This window comes from Myotis yumanensis, unplaced genomic scaffold (genome assembly GCF_028538775.1).
Source record: "Myotis yumanensis isolate MYYU_CA2020_CCGP unplaced genomic scaffold, mMyoYum1.0.hap1 SCAF_1, whole genome shotgun sequence".
In the NCBI taxonomy this organism is placed as follows: domain Eukaryota; kingdom Metazoa; phylum Chordata; class Mammalia; order Chiroptera; family Vespertilionidae; genus Myotis; species Myotis yumanensis.
Genome location: NW_027223752.1, coordinates 41329303 through 41335438, shown reverse-complemented (window position 1 = coordinate 41335438; position 6136 = coordinate 41329303). Strand labels below are relative to the sequence as shown.

At 40.1% G+C, this 6136-nt stretch overlaps 1 non-coding gene across 1 annotated transcript; it reads left to right on the top strand.

Moving 5' to 3' along the window:
• The first annotated feature begins 5065 nt into the window (after positions 1–5065).
• Positions 5066–5203, top strand: LOC139001363 (small nucleolar RNA SNORA8). Its single transcript, XR_011469961.1, has one exon. It is a non-coding gene; the product is annotated as a small nucleolar RNA SNORA8 (small nucleolar RNA).
• The last annotated feature ends 933 nt before the right edge of the window (positions 5204–6136 follow it).

Below are 6136 nucleotides of genomic sequence, written 5' to 3'. Positions count from 1 at the left end.
TTAGCAGCTATCGATGATCCTTGACTGAAATAATCTTTACTATAATGGTTGGGAAATGATGATATAGCTCGGCTCCAACAATTTCTCTACATTTATCAGTCGACCTTACCTTTTTACTCTAAGCAAGAGCCCTCCCAACTCCTCCATCATTAATTTATCTCTGATCAGTATAGGCTTGTGAATGCCTATTTTTTCCAGTGGTTTATAATTCATTACTGGACTTAATTATGTTTATACTCAAATTATTCCAGATCTGACCTGAGAATGCCCCCTCAAGCTTATACCTCTGTCCTTGTAATATGTCCCATTTAAAAAACTAATTTCCTAAATTCTGGCATAACAAAAGGTTCCAGGTTTATCTTGTACCTAACCTGCCCGAGCCTTGGAGTGAGCCATTTCCCCCAGGAACTCTGATGCTTTTAGTGGGAAATGTCATTAGAGACCGAGATTAACTTTGCCTCTTGACCTGTTTCACAGACAGTGAGGAAATGTATACATGTGCTTATCCATATAACATACATACACACAAATATGCATGTGCACATAGACATGCTTCTATACATGCACATATTTTAGGAATCATGACTTCATACCAATGTCTCAAATTCTAATCCATCCCCACAGGTCCTCCCTCACTTTCCCCTGTTCCATATTTGTACTAGTATATCCTTCTTCCACAGTGGATGTACCAGTCTGCATCCCACTGCAGACTGGTACATCCATATAACACATTTATGCATTTGTGCAATCCTATGTTGAATCTAAGAGAGTTTCAAAATTGCTTCTTACGTAACACTACAAAGAAACTACCCTACTGGAGAGTACAGAATTTATGCCTCTCCCCTGCCACATCCCACTGTGTTCCAGATGGTGGTACATAATCAAAAACTGTTCATAAATTACCTGGGTTGGTCCTTTCTTCTTTTTTCCTCCTCCCCCAGTACAGTTATAAGAATCATTTGAAATACACTTAGATCCATTTGTTTGCATTTTCTTTCCGTTTTAGTTAGGTTTTGTCTCCTCATTCTTATTGATTTTATTTTATTTTTTGACTACGTAGACTACTAACATACTTTCAAAGTCAAAACTATTTGAAAGGGTACCCAGAGAGGTGTCCCTCCTTCCTGTATCCCTGTACCCCACCCTATCTTGCAGGTGTTCAAATTTGTTTTCTTCTTTATCTTCCCTTTATTTCTTTTGTGTATGTTTACTTGTTTTCCTTCTTTTTTGCACAAAAGGTAACATACTACATATGCTCTTTTGCAGTCAACCTTTTCTACTTAATATCTGCTGGAAAACACCCCATGTCAATTCATTCAGATCATTCTTTATATAGCTGCATAGTACTCAATTGTGTGTCAGTAACAGTTTATTCAGCCAATCTCCAATATTTTCCAATTACTATAACATTGCAACAAATAGCCTTGTGCATCTGTATGTATTATTGTTATATTTTCAATATAAATTTCTAGTATTGGGATTGTTGAGTCGAAGAGTAAACACCTAGGTCAGTGATGGAGAACCTTTTGAGCTCGGCATGTCAGCATTTTGAAACACCCTAACTTAACTCTGGTGCCGTGTCACATATAGAAATTTTTTGATATTTGCAACCATAGTAAAACAAAAACTTATGTTTTTGATATTTATTTTATATATTTAAATGCCATTTAACAAAGAAAAATCAACCAAAAGTGAGTTCGCGTGTCAGAGGTGTCATAGCAGCCATGGGCAAACTACAGCCCGCGGGCCGAATCCGGCCTGTTTGAAATGGATAAAACTAAAAAAAAAAAAAAGACCGTACCCTTTTATGTAATGATGTTTACTTTGAATTTATATTAGTTCACACAAACACTCCATCCATGCTTTTGTTCCGGCCCTCCGGTCCAGTTTAAGAACCCATCGTGGCCCTCGAGTCAAAAAGTTTGCCCACGCCGAAACCGGTTTGGCTCAGTGGATGGAGCGTCGGCCTGCGGACTGAGGGGTCCCAGGTTCGATTCCGGTCAAGGGCATGTGCTGGGTTGCGGGCACATCCCCAGTGGGAGATGTGCAGGAGGCAGCTGATCGATGTTTCTCTCTCATCGATGTTTCTGGCTCTCTATCTCTCTCCCTTCCTCTCTGTAAGAAAATCAATGGAATATATTAAAAAAAAAACAAAAACAAAAAAAACAAAAAGTTTGCCCACCCCTGTGTCATAGGTTCGCCATCACTGACCTAGGTTATTGTTAAAGGTTGCTAAACAACCCTGTTAGGGGTTGTACCATTTTGCATTCCCACCAGCAATATCTAAGTGTGTCTAATGATTCAATCAATTCTCACTATCTCCACTGTTATTATCCTGGACTGAGCATCTCTTTTCTGGATTAAGGCCATGGCCTCCTAACTGGTCTCTTTGCTTCAGTCTTTTCTGCCATTATCTAGTCTCATCGCCACAGCTGAGGTAATGCTTTCAAATATCACTCGCTTAAACTCTCCAGAAGAAGTAAAGTGACAGTCCTCAGCGGCCTTCCAGACCCTAAATGATCTGGATACCAGCCCAGCACCACCACCCTTCTGACCTTGTCCTCACGACTCTCCTTCTTCCTCCCTTTGCTCCTCCTCCTCCTTGATACCAAACACCGACCTACATCAGAGTCTTTGCACGTCTGTGTCCTTTGCCTAAAACACTCTTCCCTTTCTTCTCCTTCTGTCATCTCCTCCAGATCTTTCTTCTAATGTAACCTTCTCAGTAAAGACTTTCTTGCCACCAAGTTTATAATTACAAACCGTGCCCATCCCGGCATCCATCCCTAGTCTCGGCTCTATTTTCTTCGTAACAGTTGTCATCATGTATTTTGCATACCATTTGTTTATTATGTCTCTTGATCCAACCCCCTCCCCCCCCCCATTAGAATAAAAGCTCCATGACGTTAGAGATGTTTGTTTTGTTCACTGAGTATTCCAGCATCTGGAACAAAGTCTGACATACTGGAGGTTCTCAATAAATGTTTGTTAACTTAAATGAGTGACTTCAATATATCACTCTCTTCTCTGATAGATCAAATATGTAAAAAAGTAGAGACAGGAATAATGCAATTGATGAGGTTTATTTAATAGATATTTTTAAACAAGGATATATTTGAAGAGAACATCTCTCCTTTTAAATGTTTGTGATAGTGTTTCTCAACAGCAACTGTTACACTTTGTGCCCAATAGCTCTTTGTTGTGGGAGCTGTTGTGGTCATTGATGTTTAGCAGCATCTCTGGTCCCCACCCATTGGCACACCTCCCCACGGTGCAACAACCAAAATGATCTCCACACATTGCCAATGTCCCCTGGGGAGTAAAACTTCCCCCAGTTGAGGCCCAGTCACCTATGGTTACACTCCTAAAATTGAGCCATCCTATATAATAAAAGCCCAGCGACTGAAATGGTGGAACGACCAGAGACCAGAACACCACAGCCCCTCTCTCCAGCTGGCCCTGCCCCCCCAGGGAGTGGTTAGGGGTGATCAGGCAGGCAGGCAGAGGTGGTTAGGGGCAATCAGGCAGGCAAGCAAGTGGTTAGGGGCAATCAGATAGGCAGGCACAGTAGTTAGGGGTGATCAGGAAGGCAGGCAGAGACAGGCAGGCAAGTGGTTAGGGGCGGTCAGGCAGGCAGGTAAGTGGTTAGGGGCGATCAGGCAGGCAGGCAAGTAGTTAGGAACCAGGGATCAGGCCTAAACCGTCAGTTGGACATCCCCTGAAAGGTCCCAGATTGCTAGAGGGTACAGGCCTGCCTGAGGGACAAACCTTCTCCAGTGCATGAATTTCGTGCACTGGGCCTCTAGTATATACATAAAAAGAACAAAATGTAACAATAAAAGTTTAAACCAAAAAAATATCACAACCATTTGGGGCAAAGTCTTCCAAGAAATGTTGGATCAAAAGTTAACCAAAATTAATAGGGTTACCAGATAAAATATAGGATACCCAGTTAAATTATAATTTCAGATAATAAATCATTTTTTAATATAACTAATATTTAGGACATACACTAAAAATGTATCTCTTATTTATCTGAAATTTAAATTTAACTGGGGAATCTTATATTTTTATTTGCTAAATCTGGCAACTCATTATTCATTAATTATTATTAATGGTTAATTCATTATTATTGTTATTCATATAATAATGAATATAACACAATTTCATATAAAAATACAGCCACTATACAGAATACCTCCTGAACTGTACTCAATGGCAAAGATATGTATGTTGACTCCTTTATTTCTTAAGCAGAGATATGATTAAAAATGAACTAAATGTTTAACTTAGCCAGGCCGGTGTAGCTCAGTGGTTGAGCATCAACCTATGAACCAGTAAGTCATGGTTCGATTCCCAGTCTGAGCACCTGCTTGGGTTGTGGGCTCCATCCCCAGTGTGGAGTATGCAGGAAGTAGCCAATCAACTCATCAATCAACTCATCATTCTCTCTCATCATTGATGCTTCTATATCTCTCTCTCCCTCTCCCTTCCTCTCTGAAATCAATAAAAATATTTTTGAAAATGATAAAAATTAAAAAAATAAATGTTTAACTTAAAAATGAAAAAACCGCCCTAGCTGGCTTGGCTCAGTGGATAGAGCATCGGCCTTCGGACTGAAGGGTCACAGGTTCGATTCCAGCCAAGGGCACATGCCTGGGTTGCAGGCTGGATCCCCAGTAGGGGGCGTGCAGGAGGCAGCCAATGAATGATTCTCTCTCATTGATGTTTCTCTCTCTCTCTCCTTCTCCATTCCTCTCTGAAATCAATAAAGAAATATATTTTTTTAAAAAAACAATATTTAAAAAAAATGAAAAAACCACCAAAAATACCAAAGAAAAACAAAATAAGTAATCTAAAGGGATACCTCACAGCTAAGTTAAGTTAAAGGAAGAACCCTTTCAACCCTAGTTACAGCCTTGCCAATGGGATTATACTGCTCCAGGGTCTTTGGTTCTGAGACCATGCTAGACACATTCTAATAATGCTCTACATCTGTTTGCCCTTCTAAGTGCTCATCAACACTGCTATTGATGTATTTTCCATTTAAATATATTGTCACACATGCACTGCATGGTATCTGCATTCAGTAGTTTAATCTTGCTGGGTGTTCAAAGGACAGGGCAATATAAATTTAGTATCTGGCATCGTTGGTTTTCTTGGCTTTGTGCATGTTAAACCTGGCATTTTTATTGACATTATTTTAAAAAATAATAAAATAAAATAAAAATAAATATATTACCACCCATCTTTTTCATGCTATGTAATGTCTGTCAGGTCTTGTCTACAGCTACTGATCTTTTGACTAAAGGAAACTCCTGAGTTACAAGTATAGACATTATTGTTTAAGCTGATGACTTTAGAAAGGGCCGACTTTATGTTCATTTATCAGCGGTTCTCAACCAGTGGGTCGCAACCCCTTTGGCGGTCGAACGACCCTTTCACAGGGGTCGCCTAAGACCATCAGAAAACACATATATAATTACATATTGTTTTGTGATTAATCACTATGCTTTAATTATGTTCAATTTGTAACAATGAAATTGGGGGTCACCACAACATGGGGAACTGTATTAAAAGGTCACGGCATTAGGAAGGTTGAGAACCACTGACTTAGTTGATTCAGTTAGATTAGCTGAAACCTGGAGAATCTCACTGTTTCTCTTACGCATTATCCTCCAGTACTTTTACGGATGAGTCCAGTATTTTCAAGGTATCTCTCTGACATTGTCAGGGAGATGGCCATGGCTCCTTGAAGGCATCAGCACTTGAGACGCGAACCAGTGAATGACTTGACTCCCCGAAGGAAGTGATTCTATCAACTAACTTTGAGAACCGGGATGGGAACAAAGAAATAAGGCCTATTATGTACAGTGAGCTGTCATTGTGTTGTCATTTCCTGAGCAACCTTCTTCTTATCTGCAGTGGCTCTGTTGCCAAATTTCATCTTGGAAGAGCATTACAAGGGGAAACCAATCCAAATCTTTATGTAGTATTTCCCAGTTAGTAAACACAGGATTTCCTGCATGCGAATGATTTCAACAAATTGCCTTCCAACACGGCCTAGTGACACTGTTCCGTCAGGCGCAGATAAGCTTGCTGATTGAAACCTCCTCCAGCTGAGCAAGGGGTTGTG